This window comes from Anolis carolinensis, chromosome 3, assembly GCF_035594765.1.
Source record: "Anolis carolinensis isolate JA03-04 chromosome 3, rAnoCar3.1.pri, whole genome shotgun sequence".
NCBI lineage: Eukaryota > Metazoa > Chordata > Lepidosauria > Squamata > Dactyloidae > Anolis > Anolis carolinensis.
In genome coordinates, this window is record NC_085843.1 from 68,871,206 (window position 1) to 68,891,958 (window position 20,753).

Genomic DNA, 20,753 nt, shown 5'->3' on the forward strand with positions numbered 1-20,753 from the left:
GGACCAAAAGGTGCCAGGTTCAAATCTCGGGAGCGGAATGAGCACCCGCTGTTAGCCCCAGCTCAGTTGAGAAAAGAAAGGGGGTATGTTAAGAGGAGTAGATTTTGCTTTTGAAACAAAATAATGAGCAAACATCTCATGGAAAGGGACCTTGAATTTCTCTTAAGAAGGGTTGCTTTCTCTGACACGGTCAGAGGTGGTAACTTTGCAAATCCAAGAGAGAAAGATCTTTGCTTTGTGTTCCTGTGTATTCCTGCAGCCTTGTATCTTGATTCAAGTTCCAGCCTTGCTTGTTCCTGTGTACCCAGTTGAATGTTCCAGTACTTTTGCAGTTTGAATTTCTGTTCCAGCCAAGACCCTTGCTTGTGCTACAGCCAAGACCCTTTCTTTGAGTTTCGGCATTGACTCTGTACTTTGGACTAACTTGGAGTTTGTTCCTGTATTCCAGTTTTGCTCCTTGTGTCTCCAGCTTGACTCATGCCTTGGATTAATCCTTGAAATGTTGTCGGGACTATTTGGAACACTTTTCTTGGAATTGACTTTGATATCCAGTTTGGACTATGTTCTTTGAGTAATTTTTATAGACTCTTGCTTCAGGATTTTCAAGTACTTTGTTCTTGTGGATTCAAACTCATTTTATTGACTTGGAACTTTGATTTGCTATTGCTTACATATCATCTTCAATAAACCGCATGCTTGCTTATATTCAGTGTGGTTTTGAGGTGCCTATGCAGCCTAGGGGTGCAACAAAAGGAAACACTGCATTTTATTTTTCCTCTCTTTTCTTTTCCCTGTTCTTATTCTATCCTTAGCCCCCCCCCCACTCTCCTCTCCCCCTCCTCACCAACTTACCCCTCTTTTTTATTTTTCCCTTTTTGCTTACCCTTTGTGAAGCTTTTTTATCTCCCCCCACTTGAAAAATCCCTTCAATAAAAAATATTTTTTAAAAAAGAAAAAATCACACTTTAAAAATGGCAAAACAATAGAAACTCACGGAATGAGCATGCATCGTGTGGAGGTCTCTGTTGGTAGCTGTTTTGAAAATGTGTAGAAACACAAGAAAACTGTGTGCGATTCAGTGCTCAAACCACTGTATCATTCTGGCTCTGAAAGAAGGTGTAGTAATAGATGGACACTATACTATTTATTGCTGCATTATAAAATACGTTTTATTACATTTTTTCTAAATAAAAAGTTACATAACAAGATACATACATTCTTAAACAAGACAATAAGAGTTGCAATCCCTACACTGACTTTGCAAAATCAAGCAACACTTTTCATGATTAATGATTAATGATAAGAACTTGTCTTCAATATTTAACAATCTAAATATGTTACCCAATGTCCTTCTCTCAAAATTCAATCTGTATCCAACAGATGTGTCAAAAATTGCCAGTACTAACCACAAGGTCCCATTGTTCCAGATCTATATATCAAAAATAAGTAAAGAGCATTTATGTTTCAATGAATGTGTCCTCTTTTTGTCCTCATGGGGCCTTATTTCTTTTGGTCAATATTTTATTCAAAGCCAGATCCCATACTTTTCTGCACTAAGTAAAAAGGTGCATTTATTTTATGTTTTATTTTATGTTTAAGTATAATTAATCTTGCGAAAGACATCCACTAAGAGATATGTTTTAATGCTTTACATTATTATTATTTTTCATTGAGAGTGATTATAATAAAAGTCTATTGCCATACATATTCATTCATGTATTCATTTAGTGATTCGGGCTATGTGGCTTATTACTGGATGGCATACGTTTATTTTATTCAGGACATCCAAGACATCAATGTAATAATATGCCCTTTTTATTACATTCTTGCTAAGACAAGAAGGAACCATTTATATATATAGAGGATCATTTTATTGGCACTAAATGCTCTCCATGAGTGGTTTTATATGCATTATCCTTTATAGAGACTGGCATCCTCAGAATTAAGGCTTCCTATAATTAAGGCTAGCTTCTCTGCTGTTGTTTTGAATGTGAGGCGAGGCTAGGTATTTAAGTTGATTGACAATTAACAATAAGGTGAGTGACTGTTTGTTTCCTGTTGAAGCTTTTTGAGCCAGAGGCTGAACCCAAGTAGCAGTTGGGTTCCAACAGAAGTGAGGAAGCAAGAAGTCAGCTTTGCTCCTTTGCTTTAGGTAAGCCCCATCTTAGATTGCATTACAAAGCTGAGTGTATGCTTGACTCTTATCTTAGATTGCATTAGGAAGCTGAGGGTGTGTTTGACTCCTGTAACTAAGGCTAGCTGCTCTGCTGTTGTTTTGAAGGTGAGGCGAGGCTAGGTACTTAAGTTGATTGACAGTTAACAGTAAAGTGAGTGACTGTTTGTTTCCTGTTGAAGCTTTTTGAGCCAGAGGCTGAACCCAAGGGGCAGTTGGGTTCCACCCTTACACTAATATACATTGGTACAGTACACACAAAACACAAAACAATATTTTAAAAGCACACAAACGGAGGTGGGTAAGCAGTCTGCACATAACACACACTATAAGGATCCTGCTTGGTAAGTTCACTCACCAAGAGATGGAAAAAAGCAAAAACTTCCTATCGCTGCACAAGCTGTGGCATGTTCAGCTTCTTCACACAACAACTACTCAACTACATCTGCACCAAGTGTAAACAGTCGACTCTCATGGAACAGAGGATCCAACATCTTGGGGACAGTATTAAGACCTTTAAGAACATTCAGGAAACCAAGCTCTTCTTGGATATCACACTATTCTAGATATGCAACCATCATCGCACCAACCCCAACATGATAGGGAACCTTATAGGGAGATCAATTCAAATGTGGACAACCCTCAGGCTTGGAAGGAGGTCACCCATAGAAAAAAAACACAGGATCAGGCAGCCTCCACAGAATTCTTCTGCTCAGCTTGAGTTACACATCAGATTCCAAATTCTTACACCATTAACATGTGATCAGGAAACACTTCTTGTGGAGGACCACAGTTACATAGATACCACTCAGTGGGCCACCCTCAACCAATATGCGGGGGATAGCCCTGATGGGAATGACGCATCACCACATTCACACTTACACAGTCATGTTGATGCTCCATCCCCAATGGTAGACCAGGTGCAACAGGAACATCCTTGGGAGAATGATGGGTTCTTGGACCCGTCTCAATGGATTGTCCTTGATGAATGCACTTGGGATGTCGAGGAGGAGGACAACACTTTACACAATCTACTTCAACAGGAACACATTTCAGGGGACTTACACACTAACTTGTACAAAAAGTACCCTGTCAAACCTCAAAGGAAACAGGTCTTGGTAGTAGGTGACTCCCTCCTTAGAGGAACAGAAGCAATCATTTCAAGACCGGATGGGATGACTCAAGAAATATGCTCCTCCCAGTGGCAGGAATACACCATATCACATAGAGGCTCACCAGGCTCCTAAAGCCCCATCACCCTCCCCCCTTTTGTTGATTCATGTAGGAACCAATGACACCGCTGAGCATACTTTTCAAAAGATCAAAAACAATTTTCGAGCTCTCAGAACAAAGCTAAAAATGTGTAATGTACATGCGATCTTTTCATCCCCCCTCCCTGGCTCTACAAGGGCCAGAAAATTGTACAGGTCAATAACTGGTTCAGAAAATGGTGTCAGGAGGAACGCTTTGGTTTCCTCGACCATGGCCTGCTTTTCCAGGAAGAAGGCCTACTGGCAAGGGATGGGGTGCATCTCACACAAGTAGGAAAAAAACCTTTTTGCTCACAGAATTGCAAACCTCTTCAGGCGCACTTTAAACTAGGTCAGCCGAGAGAGGGACAACAGCCTTAGTAATAATAATAATAAAACTTTATTTATATACTGCCCTATCAGGGACTCAGGGCGGTTTACAGTCATAAAAGCAACACAAACATTACATAACAACATAATACACATTATTAAACAAAGTAAAATAATACAATTATAACAATAAATCACACTTACATGACCAGATCAAGGGGACGGGAACCATAAACCCAATATATTAAAATGTATCATTTTAGGCTAGGGAAATCTTGTGCAATATATTCAGGCTCAGAAATCGGCGGTAGTCCAATATAATTACTCAAAAACCTGACGACACCACCAGGTCTTCAGTTCCTTACGGAAATTGGATAATGTAGGGGATTGCCTGATCTCTTTTGGCAATGCATTCCAGAGCCGGGGGGCCACTGCTGAGAAGGCTCGTTCCCTCTTCCTCACCAGCTGCACTTGAGATGGTGGTGGGAGTGCAAGAAGAGCCTCCCCGGAAGATCTCAAGGTCCGCACTGGCTCATAGGAGGAGATGTGATCACGGAGATAGGTAGGGCCCGAGCAGTGTAGGGCTTTATAGGTCAAAACCTGCACCTTGAATTGGGCCCGGCAGTTTATCGGCAGCCAGTGGAGCTGCTTTAATAGGGGCATTGTGTGCTCCCTATAGCCAGCTCCCGTTAGAAATCTGGCTGCCGATCTTTGAACCAGTTGGGGTGTCGAGGCCGTCTTCAGGGGCAGCCCCACGTAGAGAGCATTGCAGTAATCCAGTCTGGATGTAACTAAGGCATGGACCACCGTGGCCAAATCAGACTTCTCGAGGTATGGTCGCAGCTGGCGCACAAGTTTTAAATGTGCAAAGGCCCTCCCGGCCACCGCCGACACCTGGGCATCAAGCGTCAGAGATGAATCCAGTAAGACCCCCAGACTGCGGATCTGCGCCTTCAGGGGGAGTGCAACCCTGTCGAGCACAGGTTGCCACCCAATACCCCGATTGGTCCCACGACTGACCAGGAGGGCCTCTGTCTTGTCTGGATTAAGCTTCAACTTGTTAGCCCTCATCCAGTTCGACACAGCTGCCAGGCACCGGTTTAGGGTCTGAGCGGCTTCCTTGGAGTTTGGTGGAAAAGAGTAATAGAGTTGGGTGTCATCTGCGTAGAGATGGCACTGAACTCCAAAACCCCGGATGACCTCTCCCAGCAGGTGTCCCCCAGCTTCACCATCTGGGAACGACCCTCCAGGAAGGAGCGGAGCCACTACAAAGCAATGACCCCAAGACCCATTCCCGAGAGCTGCCCCAGAAGGATACCATGGTAGATGGTATCGAAAGCCGCTTAGATGTCCAGGAGAACCAGAAGGGATGCACTCCCCCTATCTAGTTCTCTGCGGAGGTCATCCACCAAGGCGACCAAAGCCGTTTCAGTCCCATGACCAGGCCTGAAGCCAGACTGTGACGAATCCAGATAATCGGTCTCAACCAAGAATTCCTGGAGCTGAGAAGCCTTGCGAACAGTACACAGCCACAGGGAATCACCAAAATGCTAAATGGAGGGTTGCACAAACACAAGGACCAAATACTGAAAGCACAATAATCCCAAATGAACAGCTCAGGGGAAGGTCCCAGGGGCCTACATGTCTTTACACTAATGCAGAGAGCATGGGAAATAAACAAGATAAACTCTCCATCTTTGGACAGCTGACTAACCCCTTCAGAAGGCAATTTCAATCAGCCAATCCACCAGGGGGAAGAGGGTTCACACGGGTGGGGCACCATCGAGGTAGTGTGGGGGAGGAGGAAGATCGGTCACTTGCTGCCCAGGGAGAAGCGCAACAGAGTTTTTGCGACCCTGGAGAGGAATAGGTGTGGTAGTCTCCAGGACAGACCCCCCGGTCTTAAGGTTCTGCTTTTGAATGCCAGATCCATCAACGGTAAGACAGCTGTCATTCAGGATTTGATCCTGGATGAGGGGGCGGATCTGGCATGTATCACCGAGATGTGGTTGGACGAGCTGGGTGGGGTGAATCTCACCCAGCTGTGTCCACCGGGTTTCGGGGTGCATCAGCAGGCCGGGGCTGGGGGGCGGGGAGGAGGAGTCGCGGTGATATTTCAGCAGTCCATCACCCTGATCAGATGCGCCGTTCCGCAATCCTCAAGGTTTGAGTGTGTCTACTTGAAGGTGGGAGCCCAAGATAGCTTGGGGATTCTGCTGGTGTACCGTCCACCCCGCGACCCAGCAGTCTCTCTGTCTGAGCTAGTAGAAGTGGTCTCCAATTTGGCCCTGGTCTCCCAACAACTCATAGTTTTGGGAGACTTTAACATCCACGCCGAGACCACATTGACAGGTGCAGCTCAGGATTTCATGGTTGCCATGATGACCATGGGGCTGACTCAAGTTATATCTGGGCCCACACATCAGGCAGGACACACGCTGGACCTTGTCTTTATTGTGGACGGTGGGACAGTCAGAGTGGAAGAGCAAAACATCCTTCCATTGTCATGGTCTGACCATCATCTGATCTGTTTAAGTTTCGCCGTGTCTTCTAACCTCCGCAGGGGTGGACCCACTAAGATGGTCCGCACCAGGAGGCTGATGGATCCGGATGGACTCCTGAGGTCTCTTGGGGATCTTACTGTTCTGGAGACTGAGGATCCTGTCGATGTCTGGGCTGATCGCTATAACAGCAAGTTGGCAAGGGCACTTGACAGGATCGCTCCCGAATGTCCCCTCTCGCTGCGTAGAGTCACGTCGACTCCCTGGTTCACTGAGGAGCTGGCTGTGATGAAGCGTGCGAGGAGGGGACTAGAGTGCATCTGGAGGAAATCTCGCGATGTGTCTGACCAAGCACGGGCTAAAGCCGCTATTAAGGCTTACTCCGTGGCTCTGCGAGCAGCCAGGAAAGCTTTCACGACTGCCCGCATAGCGTCTGCGGCCAACAGGCCATTGGAGTTGTTCTGAGTTGTTGGGGAGCTCCTGCGTCCCTCTGAGGCCCAGGGGCTTCCCAATGACTTGGCAACTCGGTGCAGCGATTTCGCACACCACTTCGCAGGCAAAGTTGCTCAGATACGCTGTGAGTTGGACTCCAGCTTAAAGGTAGTTCCAGCGGAGGTAACCGAGGTACTGTCTGTCCGATTTTGTGGGATTCTTTCCGGTTTGTTCTTCCTGATGACGTGGAGGGGATTCTTGGGTCTGTGAGGGCGACCACTTGCGCTCTGGATCCTTCTCCTTCTTGGCTGGTTAAGCTGGCCAAAGACGGGTTGTTGGATTGGTTTGTGGCTATAATAAATGCCTCCTTGTGCCAGGGGACAATTCCATCCTGCTTTAAGCAGGTGGTGGTAAAACCGCTATTAAAAAAGACCTCCCTGGACCCATCTGTATGTAACAACTACAGACCAATTTCCAACCTCCCGTTCCTGGGCAAGGTTCTGGAGCGGGTGGTTGCCACGCAGCTCCAGGAATTCCTCGATGACACTGATTTTCTGGACTGCTCGCAGTCTGGCTTCAGGCCTGGGCACAGTACCGAGATGGCTTTGGTCGCCTTGGTGGATGACCTCCGCAGGGAGCTGGACAGGGGGAGTGTGACCCTGCTGGTTCTCTTGGACATCTCAGTGGCTTTCGATACCATCAACCATGGTATCCTTCTGGGGAGTCTCTCCGGGATGCGGCTCGGTGGCACGGTTTTGCAGTGGCTCCGGTCCTTCCTGGAGGGCCGCTCCCATTGACCTGTGGGGTCCCGCAAGGGTCTATCTTATCCCCCATGCTATTTAACATCTACATGAAACCGTTGGTGTTGCCATCTCTACGCAGAAGCCCCATGGATGCTGAACCAGTGCCTGGCCTCTGTGGTGGACTGGATGAGGAGGAACAAGCTGAGGATCAATCCTGACAAGACAGAGGCCCTCCTGGTCAGTCGCTCGTCTGATTGGGGTATCGGGTGGTGTGATGTCCCCTGAACCCTTGGGCCGTTATCCTGCCTCCATTATGGACCAAAGTGATGAGGAAATGGGGTTTGTGCCGATTCAGCAAGACTCTGCCTCTTTCCAGATGCTCCCTATTGACAATTCTAGTCCACAGCTCATTAAAAAGGCCCTTGAAACGGAGCCTTCTCCCACCAGTTCCTCTCCCTTTGATAGACGGATGTTTTGGGAAACTAGTAGGTTTGAGAAAGCTGGCAGAAGAAGGAGCGCGCGATTAGCAGCCAGAGAATCTGCTGATTAACCTGTTTTCCCCTAAGAATTCTCAGAGAGGATCGCATCTGGTTGAAGATGTTGTTTTAGCTCTTTTCCCTTGGGAAAAGAGCATTTGGACACCTGCTCTGTGGAAATATTTGAAGTTCCTTAAAAGCTGGCTAGCCAGCGCGGAGTCAATGTGTCAGTTGGAGGATTAACTTCACTTCCAGCCAAGTGTGGACCGCGTTTGGATCCACTACCTTCCAGCCTAGCCGCGCCTTGCCTAGCCGTGTTTCCTTGCCTTGCCTTCCCGTGATTCCAGCCTTGCCTTGACGTGTCGTGAATCCAGCCTTGTCTTCAATTCCTTGCCTTGGACTTGTTTTGAACTCTAGTAAAAGTCTTGGACGTTTCTCCACTCAAACTGCTTGGAAGTTTGAGTGCGTTTCAGTTTTTAGATTACAAACTTTAAACTCTAATATTAGACATTGGACAATATATTATTGGACTATATTTGACCTTTCCTGAAAGGTCTATTGATGAATTATATCTTCTGCTTGTTTTTGCTTTATTTCTTCAATTCTTTAATAAAGATATTAGATTGTTTATTGGCCTCGGTGTATTGGTTTCCAGTGCTCTCGCAGTCAGGGGTGTCACAGGTGGCAACCTGTGCTGAACGGGGTTGCACTCCCCCTGAAATCACAGGTCCGCAGTTTGGGGGTCCTCCTGGACTCAGCATTGACGCTTGAGGCGCAGGTGTCGGCGGTGGCCGGGAGGGCTTTCGCACAACTAAAATTTGTGCGCCAACTGCAACCATACCTCGTGAAGTCTGACTTGACCACGGTGGTCCATGCCTTAGTTACCTCTAGACTGGACTACTGCAATGTGCTCTACATGGGGCTTCCCTTGAAGGCGGCCCGGAAATTACAACTGGTCCAGCGTTCGGCGGCCAGACTAATAACTGGGGCGAGTTACAGGGAGAGATCCACTCCCTTGTTCAAGGAGCTCCACTGGCTGCCGTTCATTTTCCAGTCCCAATTCAAGGTGCAGACCATCATCTATAAAGCCCTAAACGGTTTGAGACCCACCTACCTTTATGACCGTATCTCCTATCATAAACCTGCCCGATCTCTTCGATCATCAGGGGAGGCTCTCCTGTCGCCACTGCCGATATCTCAGGCCTGCCTTGTGGGAACAAGGGAGAGGGCCTTCTCTGCTGTGGCCCCCCGATTGTGGAACTCACTGCCCGGTGAGATTAGGCAAGCCCCCACATTAGCAGCCTTTAAGAAAGACCTGAAAACATGGCTCTTCCGTTGTGCCTTTGGAGAGTAATCACTACATACATTCCTTTTGCTGCTCTCCTTCAATATCTGTCCTCCAGATTGCACCGCCACTTTATGACCCTGTCCTCTGTGGTTTTTACTCCTACTTCCTTTCTCACCCCAAGTTTTAACCTAGTGTTCATGTGGCCCGCCCTTGGTTTTATTGTTCTTCTGATCTTGTTTAATGTAGTGTATATTTTCTTTTATTGTGTTGTTTAATGTGCTATGATTTGTTGTTCTATTATATTTTGTTTATATTGTATTGTTCTGGGCATGGCCCCATGTAAGCTGCCCCGAGTCCCCATTGGGGAGATTGTGGCGGGGTATAAATAAAGATTATTATTATTATTATTATTATTATTAACTCCAACTCTTAGCACAACACCACATTTATGATATCATAGGCATCACAGATACTTGGTGGGATAACTACCATGACTGGAATGTAGCCATTGAGGGCTATAACCACTTTCACAGAAACAGAACAAAGGGGAAAGAAGGGGGAGTAGCCATAAACGTCAAAAACAATTACATTGAAGAAGAGATGCAAGACTGCAATCTGGGAAACCAGCTTGAAAGCATCTGGAATCAAGGGAAATGGGACTCAAAAAGATCTCGTTGTGGGTGTCTACTACAGACCTCCATGCCAGGATGAAGAACTTGATGAAGCCTTCTGTCAGCAGTTGACCAGACATGCACAAAGAAGAGATATAGTAGTCATGGGCAATTTCAGCTATCCTGATATCTTCTGTAAAACAAACTCGGCTAAAAGTAGGAAGTCCAACAAATTCCTCGCTTGCATTGCAGACAATGTTATGGTCCAGAAGGTAGAAGGGGCAACAAGGGGATCGGCTACTCTTGATCTCATCCTATCAAACACGGAGGACCTGATCAATGCAGTTGAAGTGTTTGGATCCTTAGGGGCAAGCAACCATGTGCTCCTGCAGTTTACGATACAAAGGAAGGCTGAAACTAAGACAAGTCAAACATTCTGGACTTTAGGAGAACTGACTTCCAAAAAATGAAGGAAATACTGAGTGACATTCCATGGTTGCCAATACTAAAAGACAAGGGAGTTAAGGATGGATGGGAGTTTTTCAAAAGTGAAATACTCAAGGCGCAAATGGAAACAGTGCCAAAAAAGAATAAAAATAGAACAAGTGCGAAGAAGCCAGAATGGATGTCCAAAGAACTTGTAACTGGGCTAAGATTCAGAAGAGACATGCACAAGAAGTGGAAAAGGGGAGAAATCCCCAAAAAAGAATTCAAATTGAATAACCAACTCCTATAGGGAAAAGGTTCACAAGGCTAAAGTGCAAAACAAGCTCAGGCTTGCCAGAGACATTAAAAACAATAAAAAGGGCTTCTTTGCTTACGTTGGTAGGAAAAGGAAGAACAAGGAGGCAATAGGGACTCTGCTAGGAGAAGATGTGGTAATGCTGACAGGGGATAGGGAAAATCCAGAACTACTTAATGCCTTCTTTGCCTTGGTCTTCTCACAAAAAGAAAGCCATCTTCAACCTCAGCAACATGAAATGGACGAAGGATTGGGGGAAATCCAACCCCAAATAGGGAAACAAGTTGTCCAGGAACACCTGGCCTCTCTAAACGAATTCAAGTCCCCAGGGCCAGATCAGCTACATCCAAGAGTATAGAAGGAACTAGCGGAAGTTATTTCAGAACCACTGGCAATTACATCCAAGAGTATTGAAGGAACTAGTGGAAATTATTTGAGAGTTCTTGGAGAACGGGAGAAGTCCCAGCAGATTGGAGGAAAGTAAATGTGGTCCCTATCTTCAAAAAGGGAACAAGGATGACCCAAACAATTACTGTCTGGTCAGCCTCACATCGATACCAGGCAAGGTTCTGGAAAAAATCATAAGGAAGTGGTCTGCAAACACTTAGAAACAAATGCTGTCATCGCTAATAGTCAACATAGATTTATTAAAAAGAAATCATGCCAGACTAATCTGATCTCTTTTTTCGATATAGTTATGAGCTGGGTAGATGCGGGGAATGCTGTGGATGTAGCCTATCTGGATTTCAGTAAGACCTTTAACAAAGTCTCCCATGACCTTCTGGCAAACAAACTAGTAAAATGTGGGCTAGGCAAAGCTACAGTTAGGTGGATCTGTAATTGGCTAAGTGAATGAACCCAAAGGGTGCTCACCAATGCATCTTCTTCAACTTGGAAAGAAGTCATGAGTGGAGTGCCGCAGGGTTCCATCCTGGGCCCGGTTCTGCTCAACATCTTTATTAACGACTTAGACGAAGGGTTAGAAGGCATGATCATCAAGTTTGCAGATGACACCAAACTGGGAGGAATAGCCAACACACCAGAGGACAGGAGCAGAATTCAAAACGATCTTGACATACTAGAGAGATGGGCCAAAACTAACAAAAGTAGCCTCCAGTGGCTCAGTGTGTTAAAGCGCTAAGCTGCTGAACTTGCAGACCGAAAGGTCCCAGGTTCAAACCTGGGGAGCAGAGTGAGCGCCCGCTGTTAACTCCAGCTTCTGCCAACCTAGCAGTTCGAAAACATGCAAATGTGAGTAGATCAATAAGTATTGCTCCGGCGGGAAGGTAACGGCGTTCCATGCAGTCATGCCGGCCACATTACCTTGGAGGTGTCTACGGACAATGCCAGCTCTTTGGCTTAGAAATGGAGATGAGCACCAACCCCCAGAGTCGGACATGACTGGACTTAATGTCAGGGGAAACCTTTACTTTTTAGTCCTTCTCAAAGAGAGTAGCAGATCTGGGATTACACTCATCTCAGTACAGGCAGCCTGCAAGTTACAAACAAGATAGGTTCCGTAGGTTTGTTCTTAAGTTGAACTTATGTGTAAGTTGGAACAGGTACATTTTTAAGCTTAACTCCAGCCAGTCACACACACATACACATGCTTTGGATATCTCAGGAAAGAGTTAGCAACCCTGTGATGTTTGTTTTGCTGTCTGTGCCCCTGTTCAGAAGATTTCACCTCACTTTCTGTCCTTGTGATAACTGGATTTTTGTAGAAATAAGGATTGGTGATAAAGTTTCAGTGGAGATACCTTTTTCCATGATAACTCCTTCGGGAGTGAATTTCCCTTCCTAGGGGTAGATTCTTCTCACTTGCTGTTGTCTCTTAACTATGAGTAGTTTATAAGTTGATGTTTCTAATGTGGGGACTGCCTGTACATAGTATTTCCTTTTTTTAAAAAAAGTGGGTTTGGAGTGCATTATGATGGACATCATAAATTACCAACAGGAATTTATAACTAAATCATGATAAATGCTATCAGGTTAGGTCAAGACATTGTTTTTATTAAAGCTAATGAGATTTGTGTCATGATTGATTTGTTCAATTTTGTTCTACTGTATCCAACCCACATTAAATTTCATATACATATGTCAGGGATAACTTGATTCCAACCTTCTATTGAACTACAGTATGGAAAGTGTCAGAGTTTGGGATTGCTGGAGGAAAGTTGGAGCTGTTGAAAGTGTATTATTCACAAGAAAGCTGCAATGTCTAGAGAACAAGAATGTGGCAAGTTATCTAAAGATAACATTTTGTTTACTTGACATCCTGTAGAGGTAGCTTGAAATCCAAAGACTCTGCTATATTGTAAATATCTTTACACATAAATATTTTCTTTGTTAAAGGAACAGTTTGTGTTTTTCGTATTCTCCTTAACCGGATGGGAAAGCTTCCAAAGAAAGGGGTTACAAGTTTATAACCTCAATTGATGGGCACAACAGAAAGAAAGTGAACTCTGCTTCTTTGGAAGACTTTAAACAAGGGTTAGATGTCCTCAAGTGTTTTAGCTATGTATTGATTAGCTAATCCCTATGATTATTTCAACTTATGATTCTATCATTCTAAGAAGGAGAGTTACCACCAACAGCAGCACTAACTGCTTCATATAGCTTAATAAGATATGCTTGCCATATCTTGCCAAATATTCTATACTCGTTAATTTATGGACTTCCTTTTACAAGTACTGCCTGCAATAGTGCAATAGTGTTATATAAAGGATGTGAAAGAAAAACCAAAGTCCAGTCTGATTGGAACCCACTTTGATTCAACATGCATATTTGACAACTGGAACATCTCCAGCTGTAAGACTGATTCATAAAAATTTAAATAGTGATGACACCACTGGTACCATAATTTCACTTTCCCATTAATCTGCATTATGACAAGTGCTCATCTGAATTTGAACTATCACCATGACTTCACTTAATTTGTAATGTTGTTTATTTGAAAGTGGAATCTTCCTAGAAAAAAATACATAGGTAGGTAAACAGAAAAATAAACATTACAATCCCAATTTAATAAAAAGCCTAGAGGAAGTGCAGTATTTTTAGTTCACAAAATCAACAATTGCTGCTGTTGTCATTGCCACTGTCATTGTCATTTTGATTTACTTTTCCTTCTGTGTTCTCCATGTAGTATTTTCCCACCCTAAGCCCTGACTGATATATGAAAGGTTGTGAAATATAAATAATATACACTTAACTGGTGCTCAAGCTTCATTCCTTAATGGGAACAATGTCCTTCTGTGAAGCTGAAAAATGACTCTTTTTGAGCTATTTCCTCATCTAAAGCTTCTAGCAGTTTTAGAGGGTCTTTACCAATCAGCAGTGCCATCCACTGAATACAGCAGCCATGTGTTGTCTGAATGAAGGTCCTGAGTGTTTTAATGGCATATGCCTGAAGGGATGTGTCAGAAGAGAAATGTACCAGCAGGATTTATTAAAGTATCTGTCCAATTTCTTCAACAAAAGGTTTGATATCCCTTTACCAAACCTCCAGGGAATATCCTCTTATTCACTGCTTCCCCCCTTGTTTTCCTTTTGCATCTGGGTTTATATGTTGAAGCAAGACATGATGACTTAGGTCTGATGTGGCATTCATCTTCACAAGTGAAGAGACGAATGCATCACAACCGACATGCCACAAATGAGTTCTAAGGTCTTTTCGCAAGTGAAGACAAATGATGCATCAGAACAAAGCTGAATATCTTGCATTAAAAGAAAGTAAGCCTTGACTTTGCTGTATTCCAGCTTACTTTACATTTGAAACCCACATGTACACCAAAAACCATTTAAGAAAGAGTCAGCTTTGGTTTCATCAATTCTGGTCAAAGCTTCAGTACATTCAAAAGTGCCCAAAGATAATTTTGCTGCCTGAGGCAAAGAATAGGAGCACATCTACCCTGATACTTTTTTCGAGGCCAATCTGGCATGCTAGTTTCTACAGATACTCCCCCAACTGCAGTGGAGGTGCCACTGGGTTGCCAACATGGTTTGACAACATTGGGCAGTCACTCTAACTGTTCCCCTCTTCCCTCCATGTTACAGCAATCTGAAACATAAGTCTTATCTGTTCCCCGTCACTTGTCCTGATGTCAGACAGAGCAATGGGGTGAAGAGGGAGAAGAAGACAGAAAGGAGAACACCATTCTCCTCTACACCGCCCCCTTCCCAGCTCTCCCCATTGCCTTGGCTGATGTCAGGACAAGCAATGGAGAAAGGTAGGCCGTGTATTGCAGCTTGGAGTGCTTTGATTGTATTTTCCTGCATGGCACATGGTTGGACTGAATATCCCTTGTGGTCTTTTCCAACTCTATGATTCTGTTGAGATCACTCTGGCAGGGATACTGTCATCCCATGTGACACAGGATGGCAGTGGGGACAATTGTGGCTGGTTCCATTTGGGAACAACCCAGCTTCAACATTGGCCTGAATTCCGAGTCAAAATTTGAGTTTTCCCCAAACTTTCAATAACTCAGAGCAAGGCTGTGTTAAGATGGCTTTGACCTGTATTATGGCAGATCAGCCCTATGCAGCATTTGGTTGCTGTGGGGCTGATGCTAATTTACACTGATCCAGTGGTCAAGGTAGATGGGGCCCATATATGTATTAAAATCAGCTTAACATGCAGCTCAATCTTTCTTCTAGTATGATACCGGTAATGGAATAATGTCCTTGGATACATTTAAAGGAATTTACTAGCTTAGCAGGCCATAGAGTTCAGCCATGCTTATGCTGTGAACTCGACATCATGTTCCATTTCTGATAGACACCTCACTAGCAGGACCATGTCTTGAAGACAATACTATTGCTATTAAAATGTAAATACTAGGGCTGTGCAAAACTAACATTAGTCCTGTAAGTTGTTAGTAATTTGTTATATTTGTGCAAACAAATTGCTATTAAGAAACATGCAGGAAAAGGGAGAAAAAATTAAGACTCAAAACATTCACCAATAATTTTAGTTAAGATTCTGTAACATTCAGAAGCCTCCCAAAGTCAGTTTAATTTTCAGTATAAGCATAAAGCAGCTTTGGTAAAGCGAAAGAGGCCATTGCTTGTGTTTAAATTAAGGCCAAGGCTGCTTGCCAGTCAACAAAAGGAAGGGCAGCTGGGGCAGAACTATCTAAGCTGGGTGGGAGACTGAGAACACAACATTCTGGGAAATATAGTTTGGGAAGGTGAAGCTACCTGTAGCAGAGAATTCAAAAGGCCCTGCCCCAAACTACGTTTCCCAGAATGCAGTACTCAGCTTCAGAAAGTACCAATGAGGGCTGCAGCAGTCAGCCATTTAGTCAGTCTAACAATAAAAAAAATGAAACTATTGAATCTGCAAAGAGGACTAAAGTAGGTAAGTAATAGGCATGTGCGATCCATGAAAAAAATGGTTCAATACTCGCTTTTAAAGTAGGGGGCTTCATTTCTGAAACTACTTCTGAATTTTGACCCATTTTTTTTTGAAATTTAACGAATATTTGGAATATTCTGAATTAATTCATTAATGACTGATGCGCATGTGCAGTAGCCAAAAACAGCACTGGGGAAAATTTACAGGACTCTCCCGCCCTCATTTTTTTACCCATCCCCTTCAAACGTGGTACAGTGGTGGAACACATTAACACTGCTAGCTCACCAAAATTCAGAATGTTTTCCCTATCCTCCGATTTTTGGGGAATTTTCATAGCTTATACAAGAAACCATTTTAATAATTGCAGAAATCTGTTCCTGGTTTGAAAGTCTTATTTCCTGTTTCATTGGGTATTCTTTACTTTGAAGGTCATTGTTCTACTTCAGAAATTTTGTTTTTCTGGATGAAATTCAGTGAAATTGGAGGACACGCAGCAAACCATAATGTGCTATCATAGGACCATGTCCCTTGCACAAAGACAAAGTTTTGGCAGTGTAATAAAGTTTAGTCATGTTTCTATGACAGAATCAATTAGGAAATGACATTTATCACCCAGGAACAGAAATCTTAGTACACCATCAAATCACTCCTGACAGAAGGACATCAGCCTCTGAATAAGGAAATCTGTTCCTGGTTTGAAAGTGTCATTTCCTGTTTCATTGAGTTTTCTGGGGCTGTGTGACTTGTCCAAGTGGGGAATCAAGCCACAATTGGAGTCCAACCCTCAAACCTCCCCCTCCCTCCCTCTCTCCCTCCCTCTCCCCCCCTCCTCTCTAAACTTCTCATACCTGCCAAGAATTCACATATGAAAGTTTGGTCAAGATGGTCAAGTGATGACAAAATGGAGTGGGGGCCTGTTGGAAATGAGGCAAGAGGAGTGTATAGCATATGGCTTCTCGCTTCCCAGTAAATAAATAAGTAATGTATATGTTTTTAATGCTTTTTTAATGTTTGTATAATGTATTTTACTGATTACTGTTAATTGTTTTAAATGTGTTGTTAATTTTATTGATTGTTTGGCATTGAATCTTGCCGGGTGTTGTAAGCCGCCTTGAGTGCCCTCGGGTGAGAAAGGCGGGGTAAAAATGTTGTAAATAAATAAATAAATATAGGGAAAATTCAGGGACTCCGTTCTTCATTTTTTAAGCTATTGGGGTGAAATTTGCTATAATCACAGAAAATATTTACCACTCTTTGCCTATTTCATAATGTTTCACCCATCCACTGATTTTTTGGGAATTTTCAAAGTTTTTTAAAACAACTTTTTTAAAAGGCCCTTGCCTTGCCCTCCATCTTCCTTCAGCCCTGATTTACTTAGCCCAAGGCTTCTGGGAAATGTAGTGCCAGCGTGGCTTCTCCTCGCTTCCCAATAAATAAATGGGGAAGATTCAGAGGCTTCATCTCCTTCATTTTTAAAGCTATTGGGGTGAAATTTTCTACAATCGTAGAAAATATTTACCACTCTTTGCCTATCAAGTTTCATAATGTTTCACCCATCCACAGATTTTTTGGGAATTTTCAAAAAAAAATTAAAACAACATTATTTTAAAAGGCTGCCCCCCTCTCTCCCTGATTGGCTGAGAGGCATGGCAACATGTTTGGCTTCACCTCTCAGTGGGGCTTGGTCACAGCTACATCCAAAGAATCCGAGGAAGAAGAAATAAAGGTTCATTTTGATTCAAATTCTTAATATTGGGAAGGCAGTGAGCAGGTGCATTGGAACCTGCTTCAAAAGTGCTTTAGATTTGATACGAATTTAACGAGCATATGAAAAATTCACCCAACCCTAGTAAGTCATAGTGTAAATCTGTGATAAGTTGAAATCCTATGGATAATTGCCCCTGTGACTCAGAACACATAGAGACAACGTAACATGTGCTTCTTTAATATCTGTTCTACAGAAATATTTGATCCCACCTCATCACACCATGGCTATATAAACACCCAGGGTGCTCTGGACAATTTTATATCTCCCTGTTGCTTTCAGATTCGAACTTGGCGTATAACCTATAATGTTGCCAAGTTCTGCTCAGCAGCAGTTAAAATGCGGCAGTCAATGACTAATAGCACAAGCTAGTACAAGTCAAGATTTCAACTAGCAGGAAATTGGGATTACAGTCTTTTAATTATAGGATGGATGTTTCTCTCTCCTCTGTTTGACTGGACTTCCTTTTCCTGTGCCCCAATTCCCTCCTTTCAGACCCCCTTTCTTTTAATTCCATTAATCATGTTGGGTTTTGATATAATCCTGTATACTGTCTTAATGCCCTGGCAATGCAATTATTTTAAGATTTTGAAGTTTTAACATTTTAAAGTTTAAAATTTAGAAGTTTTGATGTTTTGAAGTTTTAAAGTTTTAAATTTCCTGACCCTTAGACCTGATGTGTTTGTGTGGGACTGGGTACTTCTTCTTATGAGCTGGACATTGACCGTAATAAAGTGAACTTGAACTAGAACTATGGTTAATTGTGTGCCATATAGACACACTGTTAAACAGACATTCAAGGGGATTGCTGATGTGGGTTTTTGGGGGATAAATGTTTTTGTCTACACTTTTTAAAATCCCCAAAAATCAAGAGATGTGTGAATCTTTCTGACACTTGGTGGGATTGATGCCCTGGTTATCTTGTGCACTATATTTAAAATTCAAATAGATCACTCTTGTAGTTTAAAAAAAAACCACACACACATTGTTTGTAAAAATTCAAAATTTCTCCAAAAATTAGTGGATGAGTGTAATATTCTGAAATTTGGTGGGCTAACAGGGGAAAATGTGTGTTGCAACTATAACATGTTTCATCACAATAGCTCTAAAAATGAGGGATAAATGAGCCCCTGAAGTTTTCAATTACAGTACTTGACAAAAAGTAACAAATAATTGTTGCTTCATTATAGCTACAAAAATTTTAGGTCCATAATTTCAGTAGCACCCTCAAAAACAATTTGCCCCCCTCCACAATTTTGTAATGAGTATTGAAACATTTTTTTTTATCGATCGCAAAGACCTAGTAACTACTAATGTATGTTCTAAATAACATCACTGCACCTCTACATTCTTTCAAGATTCTTCTTACAACCATGATTTATATAGGCACATTTATTTAATCTACACTGTCTACTGATGGAAAACAATGACCTCCCATGACTTTTGAGGTTACATTTTCAATACATACTTTAGACATTTAAACTTATATCTATTATGGTGTCTCTCTTCTCAAGTTATTAAGGTAACTGGTGTCCCCATGTTGATCCACAAAGATATGCACATCACTTGACTATAGTTGATTTGTAAGCATGAGTAAACTATTACAAATGAAAACTTTAATTTACAGGTTGTGTTCAATGCAAATTTCTGCATTGTTTTTAGATACCCAGAGGCAGCTCATTTACTATCACAGATAATCTAGGGAATGCTTCACAGGGAATGCTAGACATCAGTTCACTATAAACAAATTGGGGGCTTTGTTTGGATTTGGGAGAAAGGTGGTATATAAATAAAGTAAGCAAATAAATAATAAAAAGAGGCAAAATCATTCAGCACCTCTGTCACACAATATCCATAATGCAATAATAACCATCACAGCATCTGACATATATATCTTCAAGAAGCCTCCATAAAAGAGAGCATACAAAAGGGCTCCTTTATGTACAGTCCACTTTGTGCAATGATTGACTGCTTGCATGATGAACATTTGACTATTCCCAATGGCAGGAGTGCAACAAACTATATACTGTGCACCTTCTATCCCTTGTTACATCTACCAATCAGAGAAAAGAAACCACATGTCATGCTTATCGATCAGTTTCCAGCCACTTGCACAGACTTGAAAGAAAAAGTGAATTCTATTCTTAACTTGTTTCTAAATACTAGGTATGAAATGGATCAAAGGAATAATCAAATAATTTTAGCTATTTTATTCTTTCTCCAAGAAAGTCTTTGAAATCTGTACAGTTTTCAAAGTCGATTTGCAATTAAGAATGGCATAAAATCAATTTCTGGCTGTTTTATACAGAAAACAACACTTTTTAAACCCAATAAACAGCATTTTCTGATAAGAGAACAATGTTTTGCGGAGAAATATTACTTTTATCACAGATAAATGAATCATTATCACTCCACGTATTCCAAGTTGCCACCATTTATAGAGATGGGTTCTCCAGGGATTTATTTCAAATTGTCCTCAAGGAGCCGTGTACTTACAACCAATGGACATACAGAAGAATGTCTGCACTAGTTGTCCCATTAATCATTCCTAAGAGTATTATATTGCTCTAATCAAAAGAGGATAAATGGGGTGAAATTTTAGAACTACTGTTGCATGTGATTATAATCAATGTATGACATTAACATCACAAACTTGATATGAGAAATGTGATTGGCCTGAGGATTTTTTTTTAATGCAGGAGTGAGATGACTCTCTTAATAACCAGAATCAAATTTTCAAGATTTGTACTGTAGTTCCACCTTTTTCCACTTGGAGGCTTCCCATAAAACAAGGAACACCTTGCCTCAAAAATGTGTGAAGTTGTGATATATTCTATATGCCCAATACTGTATATGTTTAAAAATGCAAAGAGTATTTTTTTCTGCTAACGAAAAATACACATGTATATACTTTTGCCAATGGATAAATATGTAGTAAATGTATTATAAATAAAATGTGTGTTTAAAATGCATACACATTTTCAACCAAGAGGAAAATAATAGTTGGTGGTACACCTTTTTTCTTTTTTGTGTGTGTGCTAGGTTTTTTTGCTCTTAAGTTTGCCATTACAAACAAGGGCTGTGCA